The sequence below is a fragment of the Drosophila persimilis genome, unplaced genomic scaffold, assembly GCF_003286085.1.
Source record: "Drosophila persimilis strain 14011-0111.01,24,50 unplaced genomic scaffold, DperRS2 tig00000000-arrow-pilon, whole genome shotgun sequence".
NCBI lineage: Eukaryota > Metazoa > Arthropoda > Insecta > Diptera > Drosophilidae > Drosophila > Drosophila persimilis.
The window spans coordinates 15320589-15348186 of NW_020825288.1; the positions used below are offsets into that span (position 1 = coordinate 15320589).

Sequence of the window (27598 nt, forward strand, 5' to 3'; positions counted from 1 at the left end):
GGGCCCCGTCCACGTCTCCGTCTTCGTCTCCGTCTCGGACCTTCACCCGCAGCTAAATTTGCCAAAATTATGCGAGACTGCCCTCAGCCGCGAATCGTCGTCTCTTGCCTCCTCGTACAGCCCCTTGGCCCAGTCACAGTCCCAGCAACAGCCCCAGTCCCAGACACAGTCCCAGCAACAGCCCCAGTCCCAGACACAGCCCCAGACCGTCCTAAGGTTGTCGTAAGTTATTGTATCCACTGACGTAAGATACAAAAAAACAACAAAAGTTCATACAACATTTTGGCAAATACGGAAGTTTATGCTCGTATTTCTGACTGCGTTTTCTCAGCTACAACTTCATGCGTCACCCTACCAAAGGGTGCTACAATTTTGCTCAGAGGTTTGTACAGTTCAGAGGGACACACTTTTGGACCCTGTTTACTGTGTGTGCAAGCAAATCATTCAGATCGAGTGACTCGTATTGAAAATAGTGTTAGTATTTCCATTTCTGATCTAATTTTCCATAGTTTGAACCCTTCCATAGGGTGTATCTTCCGAACATAGGGTTCTTGCTGAAGAACCTGTTTGTAATTTATTCAATTCCGACCAAAACGCACGGCAAAGGGTATCCAAACTGCCGCTGTCGAAGCGCTTCTTTGTTTCATTTTCCTGGTTTTTGGGCGCCTTGTTTGGAATGTAATAAATTTTAGTCAAACTCCGAGCAAGCTCTGCTGCAAGCCAGTAACGAATTGATTTTGTTGTTGTTTTTAATTATTAACTTGGTTAATGAATCTGCTTTGGCGGCGGACGCGGACTTTGTGTTGGATTTGAATGTGGACCGCGGATCGGACTGCATGAGAACAACCTTCAAAGCGTTGACGTTTCATGCTCGGCCTGACCTTTGCTATTTGGCAAGAGAGCGTTTCGATTTTTGCATATTTTTTGCGATTGGCCCAAAACATGTTTGCCGTTCGCTGGTTGCCGTTTGCCTAGGCAAGGAGGAGCAGCGGATTTATAATTGGCTCGAGTGTTTAGCGGGCTTGGTTCTTTACTAGTTCATTGATTCGCTCCCTGGGCGGATTCCTGGACAAGTGCTGGGCGTCTCTGGTGCATTCACCTCTTGCGTAATGAACACCAACAGCGCCACCAACAGAGCGAAGGACTGGACCTGGTTCTGGCGCGCAGCTGCGTTGTAAAAATTAGAATTCACCTGCCCCGGCCCGGCCCGGCCCGGCCCAGTCCGGCCTGGCTCGGCTCGGCTCCACTCGAAGATGGCCCAAGCCGGGCAGCTGATAAAGCCATGGACAAAGCCAACGCCATAGTCGTAGTCGTAGTCGTAGCCATGGCCAAGTAATTCCTTTGCGCTACAAAAATAATTGCAAATAAAATGCAAGCGCTGCACCTGAGAGGCCGAAGTGGAAGTGGAAGAGAGAAGCTGGCCCAAGAAGAGAAGACATCTCTGGGCCAGCACCTGTGCACCAAGGCGTTTAATTCCATACGAAAACAAACAGCCCCAGTGAAGTGTTGCTGTGTGTGCAACAGAGGCAGAGACAGAGACAGAGGCTGAGGCAGAGGCATCAGCAGCAAATGTTGCATGATAGCAGCTATGGAGGGGTCTCAGTTGCAGTTGCAGTCCCTGTCCTCGGCCTAAGCAATGCGGCTGTTAAAGTAACAGCATCGAAGAGCCGTTATCAATATCTGGTTTGTCCACTCAGCGGGCGCTGCAGATGCAGCCCAGCATCATCATAGAGCCACAAGGAGAGAGAGAGAGAGGCAGAGGTAGATGGGATTGGGGCAGGACAGGATTGGGCCAATGTACCTGAGTGGCAGCCACTTTCAGCCAGAGGAATGCGTTCAGCAGCACTAGCAGCAGCAGCAGCAGCAGAGGTAGCAAGAAGCGGTCTTAGGGTAACTGCAAATGTTGCCATTTATATAGCACAATAAACATTTGGTGTTGCCTGCTCTCTCGCATGGGTGTGCTGTTGTTGTTCCTGTTTCTCGCGGAGTGTTATCCCGTGCCGGGGCTTAGTTAGCCCCAACTATTTCTACGCCCAACGACGGGCTTGGACCGCGGACTGGGGACTGCGGACTGCGGACTGCCGGCTGTGGACTGCGGCCTGGGCTAACCAACGGTTTGCCTCGATTTTTTTCTATTAAAATTACCATCAAGATTTACATTTCAGTAGGCAACAGGTTTGGGCTCCTTTTAGGCAAATGTGGGCAGCAGCCCCTTGCCGCATGCCGCATGCCGCACGCCTTGCCCCCCCCCCCCTCCTTCGCTAAATGCCTGGGCCAGCATCATCTGCCCACTCGCTAAATCTAACGCTCAAGTCAAGTGGAAAATTGTTGCTATTTGCGGTTGCTCTCATTTTGCTTTGTTTAATGTCCATATTTAGTCGGGAGTAGGAGGAGGAGATGCCAAGCCACAGCCACAGCCAAAGCCACAGCGAGCCATGAATGAATTACCAGATCAATCTGGGAACAATGGCTATAGCAAATATAGCTTATCGTGGGCTGGGACACCACAATATTGCCAAGGATTTGGCTTGTTCTCTGCGGCTAATTGTGTTTGCCTCTGCAAAGTGGGGCCGATATGGGTCCGTTACTTTGTAGAACATTTTAACTTAAATAATATTTATATATAGATAGAATATAAGTTGAGATTGTCATACGATCTGCCTCATTAGGTTAACATTCAGCTTAAAATTTAATGATCTCTCCGATCAGGTTTTACTATTAAATGTTTGGGTAATCAAATTTTGGATTTTTAAGGTTTTTCGAGAACATCTTAAAATTAGCAAATGATTCATATATAATGCTTATTTAAATATATGTAAATACATACAGTGGTACCATAGGTACAAACTTTATGAGTATGCACATAGAAATCTATATGTTCCCAGTCATTCTACAGTCATGGGCAAAATAATAAGCACACTTGGCTGTGTTTCAGCAAAAGCTATATAAAATGACTATTTTGTATTTACTTTGAAGTGATCTTAATTTTTGTATATGGCTTATGTTTGGACTCCTGAAAGTTAAAGTAAAAAGTAATACAATCTTTTGGCTGTGCAAAATGTTGTAAAAATAATATTTTCCTTGGTTTTAAACTGATTTAATCGAGAGACTAGTTTGTAGAATATTTTATATACGTAAAAACCTCTATAGAATGTAATAGGTATATAATATGAATATGTATTGAAGATATTGATCTACCTATTGACAAAAAAGAAGACCATGTGATCATGGATGGGAATCATTGGATTTATCTGAGAAGAGGCTAGTACGGTTATCGTAGTCTTTTGAGGCATTAGTTCAGTCTATCCCACAAATGTTATATGGTCTTACTTTCTTCTTAGTCTTTTACTACTTTTATCTGCATATTGTTAGTATATTAATTAATTAACCCACGCTTCGCCATGACTTCCAGATAAGTGCTTTATTATAGCCCCAATTTAGAAGCTCTAAGCATTTGGCGTACAGTTATACAACCAGCTCTTCGCTTTACAGCCTACAGATTACAAACTGCAAAAGTTAAGAGTATCCGCATAAATTCGCACTCAGGCACTTGGCCAAGTCTCCGAAATAGTCAATAAAGACAAAATACTCTGGTGTTTTAAATAAACAAGTCTAAAAGGTTCCTCCTCGTTCTCATTGCCCAATAAACCTATCGGGATATCGGGGCTTACAGTTAGGAAGGCCATGCAGTGAGCGGCCAAGCGGGCCTTCTCAAGCTGCAACTCATAATCGCCTGGCACAGTAGTCTCCGCCCGGGCCGAGAGCATTTGGCCATCTCGGTGCTGGCCAGGCCTGGCCTAGTCATGTGCAGACGTCTATCGCTGCCTGCCAGGGCAATAAATTTTAATTTCATTTAACATTTTACAAGCTTTCAAAAGGCATAAACGGAAATTTAAAGCAGCACAGGTACAGCCAGCCCAACTAGGAAGCAAAAGCCACATCCCCACCTCTCCACGTTGCAGCCTTACGCATTAGGACATCCATTGGCCCAGTCAGTGAGGGGCCAGGAGACGCATACGACGACGCAGGATGCTGGGGCAGAGGGAGCACCGAGGCGGCAGCTAACAGCACAACGATGTATAAAACAATTTAAATATTGCCGCTGCACTTGCAACAACAGCAACACCAGCCATGCAGCAGGCAGAGAGAGAGAGAGGGGGAGGGTGAGGGGGAGCGGGGAGCGGGGCAGAGGGAGAAACTTGTTTGCCAGATAAGTTCGCGGATGCATCTGCAATCTGAATCGGCCAGCCAGCCGACGCTAATCTTCATCATCACGACTGCCAGCATCATCATGATGTTCGTCAACGGTGTCAGCAATGGGCAACCTATCTGCAATCCTGATCGAGCTATACACAGTTCAAAATACCATCACACTTCGATTCAATAACCAAATCCTACCACCAGTACGAATCCTACTTACAGTGATCAGTGATCTCTTTCAAAAATCACTAATGATCAGAGATCTAAAGTCAATAAATTCAACAAAATATTGACATATTGCCTAAAAACCCAATGGCCTAAATGGCTATTATTTGATTGTAATTTTTTTCTGTGTACTAAGAGACGGGTAGAGAGATGAGAAAGAGCGGGCTAGGAGCGGAAGATCAACACGCATGGGCCTGGGCATTAGCCGATGTCTTGTTGTCCACTCGGCCAGCGCCATGTTCATTTAAATCTACAACTTTTGGAGGGACAACTTGACTGTGACTCGGACTGAGAATGAGAATGGGACTGACTGCAGCAACAACTGCAACGGCAACAGCAACTGCAACGGCAACGGCGACCAAGGTAGAGACAGCGACTGCCATGTGAGAAAATTGTGCACTTCGCAGTGCAGAAACCTTCGGGGTTGGTCCGGTTCACTGCGATTGCCTCTTATATAAAATGAAAATTCCTGCCAGCGTATGTTCGGAGGAGGCCTGGCATGCGAGTGAATGGCCCCAACCTGGGGCTAGACCGCGGCCTGGACCTGGACCTGGACCTGGACCTGGGCCATGGACAAGTGAAGCCAATGCGCTTATCTCGAATTCATTATTGAAATACTCGTACTCCGGCTGGCCCTAGACCTAGACCCGTTCTGTAGGATGCGGATGGCATAACGGTAAATGGCAAGGGATCAGGCAACATCTTAATGAAAATTGAATTTTATGTTTATTACGCAGTGCAAACACTTCAGCTCTTAGCCAGCCAGTCAGCCCTGTACATAACCTTTTAGTGCGATCCGAGCGGGCCCCAAACCCGGACCCGGACCCGGACCCTGGGCCGCGTCTGGTCTGTGTGTGTGTGGAAGGGGCAGAGTGCAGAGCGAGGGGCAACATGTTTGTGCCTGATAAATGAAATAAAACTAATGGAATCCGAGCGACGACTATCGATAGACCACGAATTGCTAATGCACTTGGAATACTGAAAAAAGGAGAAACACATTAATCTTAAACATTAAATGAAATCTTGTAAGCAAATAGTAGGCTGCACAGAAAACGATTCTTGATAGACAGTCATCGAGTTTAAACTGAAATTTATTCAAACCGTTCTAAGATACATAATTGCAATTTATGACTTCATTCATTACACTTTTTATAAATTAAAAAAAAATAAATAAATAAAGAAAATGCCAATTGAATGCATTTCAATAAAATAAATTTAAGAGGAAAATAGTATGAAGTGTTTTCTTAATAAAATAAATAAATAAAGAATATAATAAAATATGAAAATTTTCTCTATATTTTACTCATATCGGCACCAGCGAGTGAGCCGGGGGTTGGTGCACGAGTGAGGTCTTTGCCTAGGAGCCTTGTCCTCTAATATAATAATAATATAAATAAATATATTTACTTATTTTACGTCAATATTTAATTTTAGTTTTGCTTAAAGCATAAAAAAATAAAATATAAATATAGAAATAATATAAATATTCGAAATATCGTTTATAGTGAAATAGATGACAATATATACTGCTGGTCCCCCGAAAATATCCCCACTTCATATGTCGATGCAAGTTGAACCTTTTGAAATCGGGTTGCCCCGATCAGAGCCCACGGAATGGGACTGGGACTTGAGCTTGTGGGATCCCACCTCGACTCGACCTCAACCTGCCTGTCCAACTGTCATGACAAAGTGAATGCATCCTAGGAAATTCGATTAGCCGGCATACCGAGCCAGCCCAAGTCGAAGCCAGCCAAGGGACAGCGACATTCAGAATCAGAGAGCCAAAGAGCCAGAGCCAGAGCCACCAACAGCTAGGCCAAGTCACAGCGAGTGGCCAAGTGGATGCCCCTCCCCTTCCGTCCCCCACCCCCCCTCTATGTATCAGACACTCACACACACACACATATGGACACACAATTACATGGGCCACATGCAACTAGGAAGCAAAATGATCTGGCCTGCCAGCCAGCAGCGGCAGCGGCAGCGGCAGTTGCAGCAACACCACCAACAAGAACCGCTCAAAGACCTTGGTATGGGGCCAAAGCCCATTGCATCGAGCAGCGGGCAACGGCTCCAACGGCAACCTGCCACACGCGGCCTACGTAAGTGGCAAGATCGCACACAGCCTCAGCTCTAAGGATGCCAGGCGAAAGGTGGGCAGGTTGGTTTCTTGGCCGCTTGGTCGGTTGCTAGGTAGGTAGGTCCATGTGGTACGCCTTTATGCTGCTTGCTGCTGCTGCTGCTGCTGCTGCTGCTGCCATGCCCCCAAGTTGTTGCATTGATTTAGCAAACATGCATTTTTATAGCCTTACAACGCGCCCAGCTAACAACAACAGTAACAACAGCAAAAACAGCAACAACAGCAACAAGTTTCTCTATTATTTATTCCAAGCTGACGGCCAAAAGACTGACACTGCAGAAAATTTGAATCGAATTTAAAACATTCCATTCTAGATACTTTGGTATTTTAATAGTACAAAAAAACTATCAAAATTATATAAAACATAACTTAAATATATTAATTAATATATTCCAAATTTGTAAATATATTTTATTTAAATATATGGCCAACACAAATGTGACTAATAAATCCATGTTTTTTTTTTTCACGAGAATTCTGAAAGCTCTTTATGTTTAAAAATAAACACGTACTGTTGTACCCGAAGATTGACGGCTTATACGTATAAAAACGTTCTATAAAAGCAGAAAGTAAATCAGTCAAGATCACTTTTTGGCCAATACGCATTTGCCACTTAATCATTGAAATCTACAGTACAAGAGCCTTAGTGAATTTGTGATTTAGTTAAGTGGTTAGTGGCTTCTGATTGGAGTCTTTAGTTTTTAACTTAACAAGAAATATAAATCAAAAAAGCATCACGGACTCTCTAGGAAACATTGCGATCAATTCCCAAAGCTGTTTTTGTAATTATTAAACAATATTCCGTGTATTTATGATATGGTATTTCAAGGACCGCAAAAAGGGATTATTTTTTTGACTGGTCTGAGAATAATTCATGCATGTCCCCCAAAATGTTTAAATATATAAGTTTACGGTTAGTCTTCCGTGATCTTTAAGATGCATTCAATTTTCGCTCAGTGTACGAGTGCACTGCTTTAAAGGCATCTATCTACCCTGTCCCTGTCGTTTGCCCGCTCTGTCGCCTATTCCGTCTTCCTCGCTCTCTGATTATTTTGATAGCGCTGGCGCACAGCTGCAGCCGCGCGCGGCAGGAAAGTCTCCAACTTGCGGCTTCAATCTTGCATCTCTCCACATGCCACATGCATTGAGCGCATCCCCCAAGCCGAGCCAAACCCGCCACCCCACACTCCGCCATGGATTAAAGTGTTATTAATGTTTATTATGGCTGAATGAGTTTTAATGTTCGCCGAGGTTATCATTAAAATGTTGTTAAAATTTGAATACCACGTGAGAACAAACAGAGCCGAGCGAGAGAGAGAGAGAGAGAGAGCGGTGTCCTCACCGTGCCTTGGCCTGCTCAAAAAAAACCAGTGGCCCCCAGAGCTGGCCATGGCCGAGTCCGATACCGAGACCGAGACGGAGACGGACACCAAGTTTCAGTTGCAGATGGAGATGGAGCAGGAAGAGCGCGTACTTTATTTTGATTGAAGCTGCCATGGAATTTCTTTTGTGTGTTCGCAGAGATTTTTTAATGATCGGTGACAGGATTATTAAAGTCATTAAGCGGCCACTTGTAGTGGCTGTCCGAGCCGGGCCGGGCCGGGCTGTAGCTGCTCGTGTTGTTGGCGGGGCTGGATCTAATAATGTTAACTGTAACTGGCAATGGCAATGGCAGTCGTAAAAGTTGCCACTTGCAACACGGCTGCCGCACAGCGTACAGCGTCCAGCTGCAGCACCAACACCATATGCTGATGCTCCAGCCGATGCTGCAAAGCCGCGGTCTGATGTCTGATGCGGTTTGTGCCGCTGATCATAAAGGCCCCAACCTGGCTCACATCTCTGTGGCAGTGGTCTAGTGGTCTGGCTGGCGGTTCGTGTGAAATTCTGTTTGGGTTATGGGGTTGCTTTTAATTAGGGTCATCAGCGGTAAACTGGCCCCCAGCCCGAAATTACTGGCAACCGGCCACGGATGAGTCCCGCCAAAATGATGTCTGCATAAAAATAAATGCCCTAATTGCTGGTAATACACATTCTACCCACAAAACTGGGGAGCCACACTGCCAACAGTTTTAGCCGTTTCTAACTTGTCACGAGATCGGATATGAATTATGAACACTATAACCCAGGATATACATATAACCCCAATTGAGAGGTGATCAAATAGTGATTCTGTTGTCGGGAAAAGATTGCAAAAAGGTGCCATACATATGTCCGCTGATGGGATGTGGCTTTATTGGGCTTAATGTTGTTGTTAGATCTTGGCTAAGGGCTTTGATTGGTACAAGTACAAGATGCCTGCACTGTGAGCCACAGATAATTGAAGAGTACTGGGATAGAGATGATAGAAATATTTGAAATATCTTAAAAGCTATGAGAAGCTGCTGTTCCAAACAGTTGTTTCAAATGCGAGCTAAAAGACTCTGAAAACTCAAGATCCTCTTGAGATGTCTTCCCTCTAGAACTGACTTGCAGCCTGGATAGACCTTTTACCCAAACACTTTAGAGGTGAAGAAAGGTGGAATATCATCTGATTGCCATGCAGGAACTATTAAAAACAAGTCCTCAATTCTTTAGCTTATTAGAGATTTTTGAGAGCCTATGAGATACTTACAGCAAAACCTTCTCAAGTCGCTTTTGTTCTCTACGCACAAAGCACTGAAGGAAGCCATGAATCCATGGTCCAATCGGGACCTTTGAAAGGCGATCCAGTTTAATAACGCTGTTGGGGAAAATGCAATAAAGATTCCTTCAGCCTGTGTCCCTTCCAAGGGAATGTCCACTCGGGTAAAAGAAGCGATGCCAAGCCCAAGGAGGTGTCTGTCCTTGAAGCTCTTGTTTTGCACTTGTTCTGGTCCTTGTGCCTGTTCCTGTTCTTCCTTCCAGCTCCTGCGCTGGCGTCCTGGTGGTATTTTCTCCAGCAGCTTAAAGAGCAATTTTCCCGACAACTTCAGCGCCGGGCGGCTGGCTTTTCATGTCAGGCGGCATTAATGTCGGCACGTTTATCAAATTGCAGCTTAAAGCGGTGCTGCGACGCGGTGGTGCCACGCGGTGGTGCCACTGCTTGGCGGTGCAGCAGCTAAAACCGAACTACGAGCGGGCCAAGTGATTACCGTGAAGCCATCTGACGGCTTGACAGCCGAACACGTACACGTGCACGTACACGTCAAATTATTGACACTCAACTCCTGCTCGATTCGATTGGGGATGGATCTGTGGAAAGTTTCGGCAGCTTTCTTCGAAATTTGAAGGTCTGTCGCAGCGGGTTATGCAATGAAAAGTTTCCAGCTCACGCAACTGCCACGCCCACACACGCGCGCGCACACACACAGAGACACACACAGGGGCAGAGGCAGAGGGAAAGGGGAGTGCAGTGCCGTGCAGTTTGTTGGTCAAGGTCACGAACAGGAGTGGGCGGAATCAGCGAAGAGTAAAAGCCAAGAACTAAAATTACAAACACAAGCCAAACGGGCGGCCCAAGTGGGTGGCCAGCCAGTCATGTTGGAAAATGTTGGAATAATATGGAGAGCATACCAATGGCAGGGGGGGGGGGGGGGGGGGGGGGGGGGAGGGTCCGGGGTAGCCGAGAGGAACAGTAGCTGCTATCGATTAAGATTTCAGCCAAGGAAAACAATTGATTTACGAATGAGCGAGAGAGTGAGACAGCGAGAGAGCCAGCGCAGCGCAGACAAAGGCGGCCCCCAACAGTGGTGGAGGAGGAGCCGCCGCCGCCGCCAAAGGAGTACGGGGCACGGAGCCCGGAGAGATGTGGGCTTAGATGGAGTCCGGAGTCGGACTTGGAGTCGGGTGCAATTAGCTGGCGAACCGACTGCAGACTGCAATTTTAATTGCCCATCGCTGGGGCTGTTGGGGCTGTTGGGGCAGCTGGGGACAGCATTTGTGCATTTTTCCTCTTCTTTTTTGACCGTTAGACGCCAACGAAGTGGCCAAGGCTGGGATCGGGATCGGGATCGCTGTCTCATTTTGCAATAATCAGCGACAACGAAATGGAGCACAAACGTGGCTAATTGTAAATTGTTGCAATTTAAATTGTTACCAGCGAACAGTAAACAGAGCCCCACTAACTGGTCGTAAAAGCCACGCAACAGAACAGCGGCAGAAGCAGAAATGCTGTCAAGGCCCAAAAACCAATTGCTGCTCCACCGCCATTGCCACTGCCACTGCCACTGCCACAGCCCCTCCGTAGCAGCCTCATCAATTGGACCTGGAAAACATCCTTCCACTTCGGATCGTAAAAAACATTACGCAACAGGCGACTCTCCGTTCCATTTGCAATCATCTCTCTCTTGGGCTACACTGAGAAAGGCTTCACACTTCAAGAGCTGACAATGCACCTCAAGTACCTCTTGAGGTTTCTCTCAGTGTGCCTTTGGTGTTCCTTTGGACCCGGTTGACAAAGCATCTGAGGCATCCCCAACTGCAGCTCGACCCCCCCTGCGGTGTGTGAATTTTATTTTATGTAATAAGCAGTTAGCGGAGGGATCGAATCGGATCGGATCGTGGCAGAGGCGGCCAGTTATAACGAGATTCACTTCGGTTTACGGTTTTTGTCGCTGCGGCAGTGGCAGTGGCACTTAACGATGCGTTTATTAATGCCAGAACGGAGATCGTGATCGGGACCAAGAAGCACCAGGAAAAAAAAGCGACAACAAGGAAGAGAGAACCGCGAACAGAGAGCAGCGAACATTTTTATGTGCCGCCTCATTGGCCTTTATCTATGTTATCAATACATTTAGAAATTGATTTTACGATCGTGTAATTAATTGGAGGGGGCAACTAATATTGCCAACATTGTTGCAAAGTGGCGGCTTCCAGCTCGCGACGGGATGTTCAAAGCCTTTACGGCTGCATTAAGGCCGAGACAATTTAATGGAGTGCCGAGGGAAACCTCTTCCTGTCGCTGAAAGTTGCCTGAACCCTGGCCACATTTAGACTTTTTCCTAATGACAAGTGACTCGGGCCATTTGGTCAATTTTTAAGTATTTTATATGGCCAAAGTTATGCAAGCGATGCCCAACCCCAGCAAGGCAGCCGATACATTTCCCAGCCGCATCTCAGCGTCAGCGTCTCGCAGATGCCACAGAGAATTTCTCAGGCCAGGCCATTTATGGCATATGGATTGTCGATGGCATGGCCAATTGTCGATGGCCAAGATCTTGGCGAGATCGATGAACAATTTAACGGGCAGACCGAGTCCGTGGCTGCCTTCAGTTCTAACTGTCCCTCTGACAAAATGCCGCAGCCTGCAAATGTAACTGACAGAGCGGCAGGCAGGGCCGAAAGATAGAAAGATGTGAGGCTGGAGGAGGAATCGTAGAATGGAAGAAGCGAACGATACTAAGTATACGATGTGCAGGCAGAGAAAAAAAATAAATCAAATTTTCTCATCAATCTCATCGAACATGAAAATGCACTTTCAAAACGCATTAAATAAACCATAACGGCACGCATGCGCAGCCGAGAAGTTGTATCTGAAGCTGAAGCTGGAGCTGGGGCAAGGGAAGCCGCAGCCGAAGCCGAGTCGAGGCTGAGGCTGAGGTTGAGGCCGCGTAAATCTTTCACTTTGAGCCAAATGCAGCACAGCACAGCACAGCACAGCTAACTGAGGCTAACTGGAAAACTAGCGGCCAAGAAATAACGTAAACGATAAATGCGCATAGGCAAGTGCAGAACAACAACAACAACAACAACAAAAACACCAGCCAGGAGAGGGCGAGGGAGAAGGAGGACTCCAAGTCGAACTCCAAGTCGAAGGCAGCTGGCCAGTGCAGACTCTGCATTCGCCATGGTCTGGCCATATTTGGCATTGGCTTTGCCCAAACTGCACGGCAGACACGTTGCGACTGCGCTGACAAATTGCTGTGGTTGTTGCTGTTGTCGCCGGCACCAGGCCGCCGCATCGGATATGCCAGCAGGTCCTCCGGGCAGCCGCGGCACACAAATTTGGTAGCACGCCGCGCACGGCGGCACTCAATAGTGTCCAATAATTCATAACGCAGCCGTCGCCGTTGCCAAAATTGGCAAGACTCTTGATAAGCCGACGCTGCTGCTGCTGTTGTTGCTGATGTTGTTGCTGCTGTTGTTGCTGATGTTGTTGCTGCTGCTGTGGCTTCTCCTGTTGCTGCCGCGCGTAATAAATCTGAGCAATTTGTTGCACACTAATCGCCAGAGCTAAAGCAGCGACTGAGGCTGCACCGAAGCCTGATCGGTGGCCAAAATGGGGTTTCGTTTCCCATTTTCAATTGAAAGTATCTATCGGCTTATGGGTTGCAGGTGTTTCGCCAGAGTTGCGCCCAAACAATCGCCGCAGCAGGAACATCAATTAGTGGGCCAGATAAATCAGTTTGGTAATTGCGAAGAGGATATTTCTAAAAGTTTTAGCGCTTCAACCATGACCAGTAATAGCTGGGAAAATATCGATAAATCGTTTGAACATGCAGCATATGGAACGTCGAATTAGGTGTTCCTAATTAATACTCGAAAATACATTGGAAATCGATACAATCCGATTACATTTGGAGCAACAATAACTGCTATATTCTTCTAGGCAACCACCTTCCAAGTGAAGTTTAGCTTTGCTCGTTTATGGACTGGCTAATAATAGCCATAATTTGGCGGGTAAATGAAATTAGCATGCATTAGAGAACGGCAATGGCCAATAACGGCATAAACCTGCCATTGATCCTTGGGGCGTCCCATTGGGCAACTTTGTGCAGCAATTGCTGCTTGCTTCGTCGCCGCAAAGACGAAGTCGTCGTTCAAGTATTCCCTGCGCATGTCTGACTGACTGACTGACTGCCTGATTGACTTGGCCTGGACCTGGACCTGGACCTGGACCTGGGGGTTGGGACTGGGACTGGGACTTGGACCGAGCATCAATGAAACTTGGCGGATGCTGCTGCAGATGCCTCACGCTGCGGCCTAACGGTATCGCAGCAGTCTCAGACCCAACGAGCCATCGAAGCAAGTTCCCGTTCACGTTCCCTTCCATTCCTTCTCGGGCCTTTCCCATTCCCCCATCGGGGATCTTTCTAATGGCGCACGCATCTGCATCTGCGTTGCATTTGCCGCTTCAATGGCCAGCTGAGTGACCATCGAATGGACTGGCAAAACATTTTCTCTGCTCTTCTCTCTTCTCTTTTCTTACAGGTTTTTCTCTTTCTTATTCTCTAGCTGTTTATATATATTTCCTCACCCATTTCTGGGCGCCATGGCGTATGCATTTTTTATGTAAATTGATTTTTTCCCCGAGTTTTCTTGTTCTGCCCCATGGACTGTCATTAGTTATGATGGATGATGTTTGGAATTATTTAAATATATTCAATTAATATAAGCAGACACAACATAAACAACAACAACGAACGCGGGAATGGAGCACCGAGTGGAAGCGTTTTTTAATTGGAAAAAGTCGATGTGCAGAAAGCACTTTTGAGCACAAAAATATTACTCATGCGCCCAGTGGCCTCTAATCCGCAGATGTTCGATTTCCATTTGATAATTAAAACATTTTCATCTACACTCCAACACTATTAACATGTGGAATGTCTTCATTGGCCTGGGAATAAGTTAATAAAATAATTGAAGTACATGACAGCAACAAGTGCAGTCCGGCATAAGTCCAGACCCAAGAGCAGAAATGGAAGCACGATGGAGAGATGGAGAGATGGAGACAACGGTCAACAAGGCGAAAAAGGCGAACAAGGAAAGCGTGAAGCAGACAATCAATAAATTTCTGGCCAAAAGAGTCGGCCTGCAAACAGTGGCAACAGGCAGAGGCAATTACCAATTGTAGGACTGCCCTAGACTCTACCTTCTACCTTCTGCCTTCTGCTGCTGTTGTGGCTGTTCCTTCTGTTGGGTTCAATTTCAAAGATTTCTCTTGAAAATTGAATACCAAATAAAGCGCAATAAAACAGAACAAACTGGAAAGGAAAATTTGATGCGGAAGGTCGTATCTTTAGATACCCTTTCAGATCGGAAGATCATTGTTTAATCTTGGCCAAATAAAATACAATAAAATAGTAAGCGAGAAGACGGATCATCGCCATAAATATAAGAAAATTGTGTGATATTTGGAGGATCATATACCGGCTCTATGTACCTGTAGAAGATCAAACATCTGTGTGACAGACAGACGTGGTCCTATCGAGTCAGCTAATGATGGTGACCAATATCTGAGTTCTTCACAGGATATTACAGATTACTTTAGTGTGTTGCAACCTTCAGAGAAGAGTTTCCGTAGCCTTTGGCAGGGGGCTTAAACCCAAAACCAGGCAACACACAGACACAGCGGCACAGCGAGAGAAGGAGACGGAATGGCTGGAATATGATTTACATGCGGCACTAACTTGGGAGCTAGTTGAACTCGATGGGAGCAGGACCAGGAGCTGCAGAAGCAGAAGCAGCAGCAGCAGCATCAGCATTTGCCGTTCTTTCATCGTTTGGTCGTGCAACGTTTGCCACCTGTTCCTGATCCGCATTTGCGCCTCTTGCCCCCAGATGTTGCCTCTTCTTGTTTTCTTTCTCCCGTTATTGTTGCTTTCTTAGCCTTGCCTTGCCTTGCCTTGCCTTGCCTTGCCTTTATATCGTTAGCTAATTTTATTGTTACAATAACTGTTGTTGCTGCTGCCTGCCTCGGCTGCTGCTGCTGCTGCTGCTGTTGCTGCTGGCATAAATGGCATTGCTTTTGCTGTTGCTGTTGCCTCTTGGCTGTTGGCTGTTGATGGTGGCTATCTTTCGCGTATCTTATGGCCGGCCTTGCTTCCACTCGTATCAATTCTATTAAGCTTGGCAGCAGCTTCAGCTCCCCTCTCCAACTCGTTGCCCCCCCTGTGGCTCCATTCAGCATGTGACTAATCATGCAGACCCAATCATGCCACAAGTTTATTTATTTTCACGTTGCAACTGCACAGCTTAGAGGAAGCAAAAAAGAGAGAACGAAACGAACAAAAAAAAAAACAAAAAAAAAACTGGGTAATCCACTTGAAAATTCCTGGATTTTTGCTTCCTTTTCGCTCGGCACCCGTACATATAGATTTTTCCATTTTCCATTTTTTGCTGCTGTCGTTGTTGCTGTTGCCTCCCTGTTATCGCCTGAGTATCAAGGCTGCTGCTTGTTCTCGTTATTGTTCCCTGTTATGTTGGCTGCCTGGGTTCCAGGGGTTCCAGGGGTTCCAGGGGCTCCATCGGATGCATTGGATGCATTGGATCCATCCATGTGGTTCGGTGGCCGCTTGTTTGGCCTCGCTGGCTGTTCAAATTTTTATAAAGTGAGTTATCTGCTGGGCTGTCGTGTGGCTGGCCCGAAGACGACATTGCCATTGCTGTGGCTATTCCATTCCCAGCTGCACTTGTTGTTCTTGTTCACTCTCCGAGTGCATCTGTGCCTCGGTGTCCCGGTGTCCCGGTGTCCCGGTGCCCCTGTGCATCGTGTGTGTGCGACGTTTACCGCTATCATTGCCTCAGCACAGCTGTCACTCGACTGCCCGTTATGTGTCCTTGAAAGATCTCTAACTGGCTAACTGTATCTGATGCTCCACAGCCGCCCCGGCCCACCTGATGCCTTTCCTGATGTGTTGTCTGTGCAGAAATTATAATCCACTCAGCACTCCACTCCACTCTCTCTCTGCCCCTTGATCGGAGGTATCGTTTGTCCTGCCCAAAACGCTGGACTCCATCATACATCGTACATCATCCATCATCTATTCGTGGACGTGACCCGGGAGAGTGTCGTGTAACACAGATTTGCGGATGTAACATTTATATTGCTCGGATCCGGACAGCTTATAAGTGGATTTGTCGGGCCGAGTGTGAGCTCTGATTAGATTGGGAGATGGGGATACACGTACTGGTAATGTATTTGTCACTTGCCCTTAAAGAAACATTCGATTTGTATGGTTTTGTATGGCACCTCCATAGTATCCTTTTTTCCTTTATGGGGGGATGCTAGCCTTTTCTACTTTATCTTGTTGAAGCAGATTCCATCTCTAGTGCCGTCAACCCACAAGTTTCCCAAATAAATCTCAATCACACATCAGCTTGGGCTGTCAGCGGGTTGCATAGCGGGGATTAGACATCCTACCTGGGCAGGCACCAACATCATCTTCGATCTTCGATCGAGAGGAATGGAATCGAGTGGAAGGGGCTCTCGAGGCCTGAGGCTGTTGGAGAGATGTCAAAGTCGATGTCGCTGTCGATGCCACTTGCTGTACTCGCAACTGTGGCAGAGATGCAGAGATGCAGAAAGCGGAGAGAAGAATGCAGAATGCAGCCAGCGTAATTGATAAAGACCGACAAATCCGTTGATGGCTATGTTAATACATACGAGAATGCCCGATCTGGCTGGAAAGGAGGAGGATCAGTGTCGTTGGCAAACGATCTTATTGATGGCAGGAAGACAAAGACCCAAGACTGTCTGCTAATGCCACAGTCCGGGCCCTGCAGAACCAGTTGCAGTGCCACTCGATGTTGCAGGCAGCCATGTGGCTGGCTGGTTGGCTGGCTGGCTGGCTGGCTGCTGTTATTGAGTCGCGTTCGATTTTTATAATGATTATCGCCATTACAGGAACTGTTGTGCATCTTTGTGATTGCGGTTCTCTGATCTGTTCTGATCTGCCACCACACCACACCACAGCACACAAAAGGCAGCTAACAATGCAACTGCAACTGCAACAAGCTGCCAGCAATTAGGCTGGGCGTGGGGTGTGGGGTGTGGGGCGAGGGGCGAGGGGCGCGGCCGGGGCGCATAAATTGCGTTAGGATAATGATCGCGCTTTGGCACAGTAAATCGCATTTCGAAATGCAACGGACACCAGAGATACAGTTCGAATGTGCCTCCTCGTTGGCCGCTCTCCCCGCCAAGGCTGAACTGGTTCTGCAACAAATTTGACGCGCGCTGCTACAAATGAGCGAGCCCCAAGAAAGAAAGAAGGCAAGAAAGAAAGAATGGGGGAAAACAGAGGCAAAAGAAAGCTGAAGGAAAACCAGTAGAAGGCCAGCATCAGGCATCAAGCACCGTTTTGGCCACGCATGCTGGGGCGCCATTTAAATTGAGATTTATTGCCAGCCACTTCTGCTGCAGCTGCAGGTGCATCAGCCACTTGCAACTTGCAACAGTCGCTGACGCAGCAGCAGTAGCAGCAACGGCAGAGACGGCAAAACTGTAAAACGCTACCCGCTGTCGGCTTCGTCCTGGCCAGCGTTTTGTCGCGTGGCAAGGCTGATATATAACAACCAACAAATCGCCGACCCGGGCATGGCCGGGACGGGACGGCCCGTCCTGGCCAATGAAGATGAAGTTATTAGGCGACTTATTTCGTGGACGTGTCACCAGCTCTGGCCGAGGAAAATCTGAGCGCATTCCTTCTGTTTTTCTCTCCGCTCTGGCGGCAGCCTGCTCGCTAGTGGAGGCTAGATTTAAAGTAATGACAATGCTTAAGAAGAATTTTAATTCAATTTGCTCGATGGCAGGAAATTGCTCTTAAATATTGTCAGCAAAGATTTCATGGAATCCAACAGGAATTAATTTGGAAACATACATTTTCCATGCACTTTCTAGGCAAAAGACAACCAGGAACCAGGAAACTGACAGAAATTTCAGAACTTGTCAAATATGTCCCCAAAAGCGTAGATTGCTAAGGTCTTTCGCTTGGACAAATAATAATTTAATATAGAAATGGTACATTAACTCTTAAAATCTGTTCGGGTTTCGTTGGACATAGAGGCCTTCAGCTTTGGTCCGCTCTTATGCCCGTGCATCTTCGGCATTCTGTTTTTCCATCTGTTTGGCCTTGTTTTTGTTCAGCAACTTTTCCCACATAGTCGCTGAACGAGATACGCGATCGCGTGAAATTGTGCTGCCCGATGCCCGACAAGTTGTGGCACCTAAAGCCCTTTTCCTTGGTCTTTTCTCGTTACTATTCTGATTGGTGGCCGTCCCGTCGATGAAGCTCTCCTTGAGAGAGAACGTAACGGGCTCCGCATCCATGCCTGCTATCCACTCTTCAGCCGTGATGGCGGCGGTCGCCGCCAGTGTGTTGGGGTAAAGGTCCTCCTGGAAGTGATCGGACTTGCGCGGCACCGTCATCGAAACCACCTGGCACTGGCCGTTGCTCGTCAGGCGATAGAACCTGGCCACTTCGCAGGCGATGATGTCGCAGCCGCGCTTCGGCATCATGGCAATACCGCGCTGCGGCTCCGTCGTCTTAAAGGAGCTTATGTAGTGCACGTAGGGCGGCTCCGGCGTCACCTCAAAGAACTTAATGACGAGGTCGCCCTTGCCGCACAGATATATCATGTTCGTGTCCGCATCGTATATCGGAAACAGGACACCACTCGCCATGTCCAGGTTGCCCTGGGCAATGGAGTTGCACAGATCCTGCGGATCGCGGAGCGAGTACTGGCGGTCCGAAGCGCGATTGAAGCCCGTTGTGAATACCAGGCCCGAGCGCAGGAAGATGGCGCGCGAGGCCCTGGCGCTGTCGTGGCATATGGCTTCGCTGTACAGTTTTGCGGTGCGAGGGTCGAATATGCGTATCTTCTTGTCCCTGCAGGTGGTGACCAGCATCGTGCCGTCCCAGTTGAAGCAGGCACTGTACAAGACTTCCGGATGGGAGTCAAGGTGGACCAGAATCTCGCCAGTCCCCACATTCCAGATGACGACCTTCTTGTCCCATCCGGCGGTGAGCAGAACATTGTGGGCCGAGGGATGCCACAGCAGAAGGGCCACCCGACGCTCATGGTAGACCAGGTCGACAGTGGGTTGAGTCAGGGTGGTCATCAGACCTTCGTCTGGTATCATCCACAGCTTCACCGAACAGTCCTCGGATGCGGAGGCGATCAGATTGTCGTTGTGCGGACACCAAGCGATGTCTAGCACTGGGCTCGTGTGTCCGGACACCAGCGGATAGTCGGACGGAATGCGTCCAGTCTGGGACAGTGGCAGAACGATGAAGGCCCCGCCGCCCGACGTTTCCAGAATAATGGCCAAGAATTTGGGATTGGCGCAGCAGAGAGTCGAGTCCCAGCTGGTTTTCGAGACGCGTATGTTTTCGAAACCCTCCTCTCGCTTCTGGGCCTGTCCATAGACATGCCGGAATTTTGAGTTCCGCACCATCCGTACTAAGGACATTTCCATGAATCAAGGACTCTGAGTACGATCTCTGTTTGGAAGTTCTTTGCTAAACGGAGATTTGGGTTTTACGGAAATAGTCAACTAAAATTTCGAATTTAACACTTGCTTTCGTTTTTGTTAAGAAATAAAAATACGAATGTTTAGATGTAAATAAAACTTTAAAAATATAACAGCTCTGAATAGCTCGAGTGCCAGGAAAATTATGATATTCACAATACATGTATGACAATTTACTACTTTTTTGCCTACTTGTTTGGACACACAATCTAAAACATAAAACTCTGTTCTGTTCCTGTTCTGATAAAGACCGATTTTTATGAAAATGTTTTTGTAAGAGCAATGATTTAGTCGATTTGTGTGTGTTTGAACAATGCCATTGGGCCGTCAAATGAATACAGAAAGACGCGTGAGAAATTGTAGAGCAGAAAGAACGAAATGCGTGTGTGAGCATCACAATTACAAGTGGCACGAGATGACTGAAATCCTCAAGGGCATTTGGACCGGAGAAATGTGCGTATGTTCGTTATTGACACTCACAGAGAAAATGGCCCATAAGAAGTGCATTGAGCATTTACATTCCGCTCATCCGAAATTGATGATTGTTGTTATAGACAAAGAATGTCCACATTGTCATGCGCTCAAATTCAAACATGGGACTTGCACATTAGCATGGATCCAGATTCAAGCCTGTTCCTGAAGTCAATTCGATTAATCAGTTCATGATTCCAAATGACATCTTTCGCAGAACAGAAGTAGTTCACAGTACTTTGGCAAATGGCTAGCGAATCAGTACATTCAAAAGTTTCTATAATAGTTATACTGCTGTTTTATGCTATTTATATATAAATTTTTATATAGATTGCATATGTTTTTCGGTGGATCCTGGACCAGTGTGCCCCACACACACACTTAATTGCAATTGACATTGATTAGCATTTGCACGCCAATGCGGCGGGGTGTTAAGTAGCCAAAGGCATCTAATGAGTTTGCCATGTGGCAAAGCATAATTTCTGCATGTCAGTCACTCAGTCGGTGAAATGTGATGGGGAGGAGGAGCATCAGAGCATCAGAGCGTCAGATGAAGCATCAGTTGGAGGAGGAAATGCCGGAAAAGTGTGGTATGGGTGCGTTGTCAATGTTGGTTCTAATCCTGCTCATCATCTACATCTACAGTTGCCAGCACGAATGCGATTTTGAAAAATCACCAGAACCGGTTGTCACCATTTGACGGAAAAGTCTTAGCCGGTGCTGGTGCTGTTGTTGCCGATGTTGCTGCTGTTGCCTGGCTGGCACCTGCTGATTTTATCCTGGCCATTTGGCCGCTTGGCCGCTTGGCTGCTTGGCCGCTTGGCCATTTGCTTGGCTCGCTGTTCGGGGCGGCCTCTCCATTTGATTGTCTGCCGTTGATTGCCGCTGATGTTCTGCAGCTGTGTAGTCGTCGTCTTCGGGGCCTGCTGGAAATTAAGTTGCTGCCTGACAACATTTACATGCTGGCAACTGGCAGCTTTTGATGTTTTAATGATAAGATTTGCGCGATTGATTTTTCCTGGGTGTCTCGGCTGCTGCTGGACCATCCCAGCACCCACCTCCTACCAACAAAAGAGCTGGAAAATGTGGCGCAAAAACGTGCCACAAACCGATTGGGCCGCAACGCCTCCCCTAACAAGGTCAATGGGTTAATGCGGCATCAGTCGGGATTCGGTAGTCCCAGACCACACGCCCACCTTGTGCCTAGATTACGATAATTGCCTCTGCCGGCCGTTGCTGCTGCTGCTGCAGCGGCGGTCCCCAATCCCCAATCCGCAAGTGCAACTGTAAGTGCCACCGTTTGAGCTGGCGGCACTGGATGGCACGATGACGATTGACAGCGGTGCTGGAGCTGCCACTCAACTGCAGACGGCGCATGTTGGCCATCAAATGTCTAGGCTAAACATTTAGATTAGACGACGAAGACGAAGACGACGACGACGACGACGAGGAGTCTTCCGTCTTCCGTCAGGAATGCCATTTTTATGGAGCAGCAGCCAGTGCTGGATGCATGTAGTCGAGAACAATCGTCGCGACGATGGGGGCTAATCTAGTTAAATTGTTGCATGCAACAGTTGCACACAAACACACTTAGATCCAGATACAGATACACAAACAGATACAGCTACACGATAGCAACAGATACTTGGATAATTTCGTTGAGCTAATTGCGAAAAGTGCTCCCGTGGCCGTGGCCGTGGCTGTGGCTGTGGCTGTGGCTCCACACCGCCCGTCCAGACAAGTGAAAGACAAGCGGGCACGTGCGGCGGGGGCAGGTCGAAACTGGCTCCCGAACTCGATTAGCCAATCCTCCCATGCCAGCCGATGCCAGCCCAAACCGTTGGCCATTTATGTAAGTGACACCTACGTGGAAGTGGATGTGGATGTGGTAGCCGGGAGGCAGCAATTGTGTTCCCTGGGCCCACAAATAATAGCTTCATTGGGCAGCTATGCAGCTAGGCAGCTAGGACGCTGCGTTGCCGGAGCAATTTCAATGCCAGCGGCCTCTGCAGTGGCCTGCAGGCTGCCAAAATGGGCAACCATGTCGGGCAATGGAATCTGGTCTGAAATTTGCATTGTCTTGCTCCGGCCAGAGCCAGAGCCAGAGCCATAGCCAGGGCCGACCAAAAATGGTCGTTGGCATTGCCTGACATTATTATGCTGCCGATGCCGATGCCACTGCCACTGCCACTGCCACTACTGATGCTGATTCGGACCCCTAATGGCTCCGACCGGGCATTTAAATGTCCATCAATTTATCAATTAAGTTTGCAACTAAACAATTAATTGTCATCCAGACCCTGGGAAGCTCTGCCACACTCACTCTGCTCCTCTACTCACTTGGGTCTCGGCATTGCTTTTGCTTCCTTCCCAGCACGAGTATTTATCCATATAGAGCAGGCGGTTTTATGGCCGCGACGTTCCGACATTTACTAACCATGGCCTGGCAGTCCATCCACAATTTCGCTTCGAATGCCGGAATATGCAGGTGACAATAAGTGGCGAGAATATGTGCATAGTAAAATTTGTTGAGCTTGTCGCTTGAGCGGAATTTATGGGCCGTGCACATGGCGCCAAAGGTAATGTGGGAGACCAGGTAACTGTGACAGCCGCCTGGCTATGCCGCTGAAGGTTATGCCTGGCTGTGGCCCAGCAGTTCCAAAACTGCACCGGAATGGAATGCCCCCAGAAATGGGGGGCACTGCAAAGTGTTCAAAATTACTAAAGCCGCTTATGGAGAACTCATGCATACGAGTATTTGTTGGCAGTGTCGCGGAGGTTCTCTGTGCGGCCCGTTAGCGATGCGTGCGTGAGTTGCCAAATGGCCCAAACGGTGGGCGGAAAATGGGTTGGGCTGGGAACACTTGAAGTGCTGATACGAAGAGGTTTTGTAACTCAAATTTGATGGCAAAGAAATTTATCATCTATTATTTTCATTTCAAGAATTGTTACTGTTTTTATTGACTCTTGGAAGAAACCAGACAATATGCTGATAATAAAGATAGCCAATAAACAGCTGTGGATAGAATCCTTCATGAATGATAGTCTAAAACTGCGGAATGGGATCGTCAAGTAAGCTCATACTCCCTTTGAGCAATGTCATATGGTTATACTCGCATTCATATCTCTTATTCAATAAACTTTTGCAAGCACACTCTTCATGTTCACAAGCATCACTGCTTTAATGTCACCCACTTCAAATGCCATTGACAGAAAGTTATAAATTACAAGAGGAGCGCGTCCTTTGTGGCTGCTAAAGGAAGAAAGATCCCCCTTGAAAAGTAGAAAAATATGAATATTGCTGGGGGAAATCCAATGAATTCATTCATTTATCCAGTCGTTTCTTACATTCAGTCAGTGAAATTGGACTGAACAGCTTCTAAGTAGTCCGTTTTTTCTGAAAATTAGTTATTAATGTTCCCATTTCTACATCAAACTTCTTCCACATGCCATGGACTTCCTCTTCCAACGAAGAAGTTGTGGGCGAGACTTAGTAGTTTTTAGTCACTTTTGAATTTGATTATGCCAAATAATAGAAAATCAGATGTTTTGAGGCTGCTTCTCACGGACCCCTCGCCATTTGGCGGTTTTTGCCATTATTTTTGTTTGCTTTTGTGGCACAGTAGTTCAAGCCACGGGTAAATGTCATAAGTTAATTAGATTAAATTGCAGCCGCAATATTGTTACATGTTCGCCTGCCTTCCGCTCCATTCCATCCCATTCTGCCTGTTCTTCTCTGTTCTGTTCTCCTCCTCCTTCGTGCTGTGTCTTTTCTTACTATTCATTTCTCGTTCTACCGATTCCGCTACTGCTGTCAATGTCAGTCGCAGTTGCAGTCGTGCTGCATACTTTGCGGCTGTCACGGCTTGCGCACAAAAGTAGGCAGCAAAACGTGTGGCCTGAGACGCCAAACAAAAGGCGCACATTTACATATGTTTGTATGTACCCTAATGACTGTGTGTGCGGGTCTAAGTGCAACTGGCTGCATTAATTAAAAGAAAAAAAATCAACTAAGCCATGCACTCGAAAATTCAATAAGTTGCATTCGGCTGGGGCTGAAACAAATGCAAGCAGCTCGATGGCCGCAAGTTTTGCATGTTCCCAAGTTGCTGGGCCTCTTGCCAGGCCACGGAAAAAGTTTCACACACAAACAAGAAACAAACAAACGAGCAAGCAGCAAGCAGCTACGAGCAACGAGCTGTTTGCGAACCGGCAAACAAAAACAGGGGACCCAAAGGCACGGCTGAACCCATCTCGAACGCCCACGCACAAATGACGGCCCGGCCATGGCGATGGTGATGGCTATGGCAATGCCTCTCGACTTGCCTGCTAACGGTGCTGCCCACTTACGCACCGCACAACCCTCCACACGCACTCACGCACTTGCTGGCAAGGCGCTTAAGTGTTACGCATGTGTGTGCACTAGTGTGCGCCATTTTGTACTAGTTCAGCATCGGTCTCCGGTTTACGGTCTCCGGCTAAGGGATCGGAGCTCCGTCTGGGGTCTGGGGATGCACCGAAGCAGCGAGGACTCCAACGATGGCATGCAATATTTTTAATGAAATATGCAACAGCAACACTCAGACGCATCCCCACAACCCCGCATGGCGCACATGGTGCATGAGGCAGAGCCTCCCTGAGGGCAGACTGCACTGTCTGCTGCTGGCTGGTTCTTTCTATTTCCGTGTAATCATTCTTAACTTGCAACCCGAATGCACGTGCCTGTGTAAGCTGCAAGTCAAGTGCTTGTGATTTGCCATTGTCGAGTTACTCCTCACGCATTTGTCTGGCAATTTAATAACCTAGACAGACGCATATTACATTCCGAATCCGACTCCAACACTAAGTGACCCAAATTGTTGTCAAGCTATGTAATTTACGTCCGTATATATTTCCCTCCCATTCGCCACGAACGAAGGCGCACTGTGCGTATGCGTAATCACGACAGGAGCACCAGCCAGCTCAAGTGAAAATCTTTAACTGGCCGTGGGGCGTATTATAAATAATGTAATTAAATTTCCAATTGCACGCACAATGCAAGTGCTCTCCACGACCGGCCGTTTTCCATTTAATTAAACTAATTCAATTTGCAAATAAACACCTTATTAATATATAGCATACAGCCCCATAGCCCCATTATCTCGCTCTAATTGCAAACTCTTCCGCCCAGACATTGCGTTGGGATGGAATCTAATTTGTTTGTTCTTCCGCCTCCCATTGCATCCCATCAGAGCCAAGCCGAAACCGATTCTCCAGACATTTGCCGCAAATAAAATGTAATCAGCAGTAAATCAAGTGCCGCATCAACGGCAGGTGAAAAGTTGGATCCGTGTGGCAAATGTGACAATGCAGGAGTTGACGAGGCAGCCATGGGGGAGGCGTTGCTGTTGACTCTTCTGCCAGTTCATTTGGCCAAATGATAAGTCACACTGAGCGTACACACAGGAAAACCTTTGCTCTGCTATGCTCTGCAAAATACGTATATATTTGAAATTATGATTTGTGCCGTTGGCCACACTCAGGCGCACTCGAAGGAATCTCCACCCAACACCCGACACCCGACAGCCTTCTGTTTCTTGCGTGTGTCAACGGCACAAAGCCCCAAGACCGTCCAGAGTGTGAACCTTTGCTTGCCAGTTGCCAAAAGTTAATTATAAAGTGCACTTTTGTCTGTCTCTCTGCTCTCCACACGATTACCATTTTCTATATTCTATTTTCCATTTGTTGTTCTGTGCTTAAGCTCCTCTTTGATGGCATTGCTTTAATGAATTATTAAAAGGACCCCGAATAGAATGGCAACTTGGAATCGAATTCATCGGCAATTTGTTTAAATAAACCCCTACAAATTTGAAAAGGCTTCTTTTCACAAGCTGCTAATCTTCAAACATATGAACCAAGCAAAAATACTAGTAAAAATGTAGTAAATAGAACTCTGGAGTAGAGCGTTTGTGAAGACTTGTGCCACAGTCTACTTCAGAAAATATAATTTTTCGAAAATTGTCTAGCCTTCTTTGAACAAAGACCCACTGACAGCCGATATCTAATGCTGCCACGATATGTCCATCTCAAGAGCATAGCTTGACGCTTCAGCTGATATCGATATTTAGAAGTTAGATCAGACTGAGTTTTTCTTTGTCTATTCTTGCAGTTACAATACATATTATACATTACCATTTCTTCCACATAAAGCAAGCCAAAAACCAGTCACAGCCAAAGCAGACCGCGATCTCTCTCAGCTTCGCTCGCACTTGTCATGAGAGATTGTCAAAAAAAAGGAGAGACAGAGAGAAACCATGACATGAAGAAACATCCCAGTAGAACCACTAACAGTAATAAGCCGTAAAACTGTGCTGTTTGTATTTTTTTATCCACCTACTGAAGCTCTTGACCCATCACGAATTTTTCACGACCTTTTTTAAAAACTTTTAAGAGTCAAACTTCTTTAACGACACTGACCTTTTTATTGTTGTTTAAGACAAACGCTCAGCCAGGGACTTCGTTGATACCATCCGACCCCATTCCCATAATGGGCAGGCGGCGTCGCTTTATTAAGTGCCAACATCTGATTCTTATCCAATTAGTGGGGAATGGCCGACGACACGCTGCGTTTAAGCCAGCGAATGGGACAGACAAACTTTCACCCAAAAGGAAGTGCCGGAGGATGCGGAAGGGCTAAGGAAGGCGGTGGCCAAAACAAAATGGCCCTTTGTGGGTTGGAGGCAGTGCAGCTGGCAAAAAGTTAAGCTGTTTAGCTTGCACCGAAAAACCATGTGGCAATAGCTGTCTTGCCACAAAAAAGTGTAAGCAGATTTAAGTCCGAGGCGGACAGAGAATGCTTGCTAATGAAAAATGCAGTTGGCCTTTTCCGGGCTCTAAGTGCGGGTTTTCCTCCTGAGGCTCTCTCCTTCTTTGGGGAGGTGACTTATTGAAATGTGATTTATTGACTTGGCTTTGGCCGCAGGTGTAGGGTGCATCCGTTAGGAGACTGCATCCGCAATTACATTTGACACTAGAAAGTGTTTCCGGCAGGTCAATAACAAGTTGCCAGATATTGGCTCAGCTTCCTAACAGATAAGTGGACATAATTCTGGATGGAACACCCAATGAGGGCACACAGTTTTTAATTACAGGTCTTCTGCTGACCATAACCATGGGCAATTCCTTTCCGAGAAAGATACTCGTTGAGACAGTGGAACAACACCCACATTCCTGTCTGCTCGGGCTGAGGATGCTGCCCTATTGGTGTATCGGTGTCAGTGCGTGCCTGTTTGCCGCCCCAACAACACGGAACTGGGTGTACAACCGAGTCCTGCTCTGCCTTTTGTATGCATCCTGTGCCAGTTCCACAGTCTGCT

The 27598-nt window shown here is 47.1% G+C and overlaps 1 protein-coding gene and 1 pseudogene across 1 annotated transcript in view; both read right to left on the reverse strand.

Annotated features, from left to right (window-relative positions):
- Window positions 1-27598, reverse strand: part of LOC6587981 (sex determination protein fruitless) — a 128304-nt gene that overhangs the window by 62271 nt on the left and 38435 nt on the right. The gene's annotated exons all lie outside the window — the stretch shown is intronic.
- On the reverse strand, window positions 18225-19799 carry LOC6588515 (annotated as a pseudogene).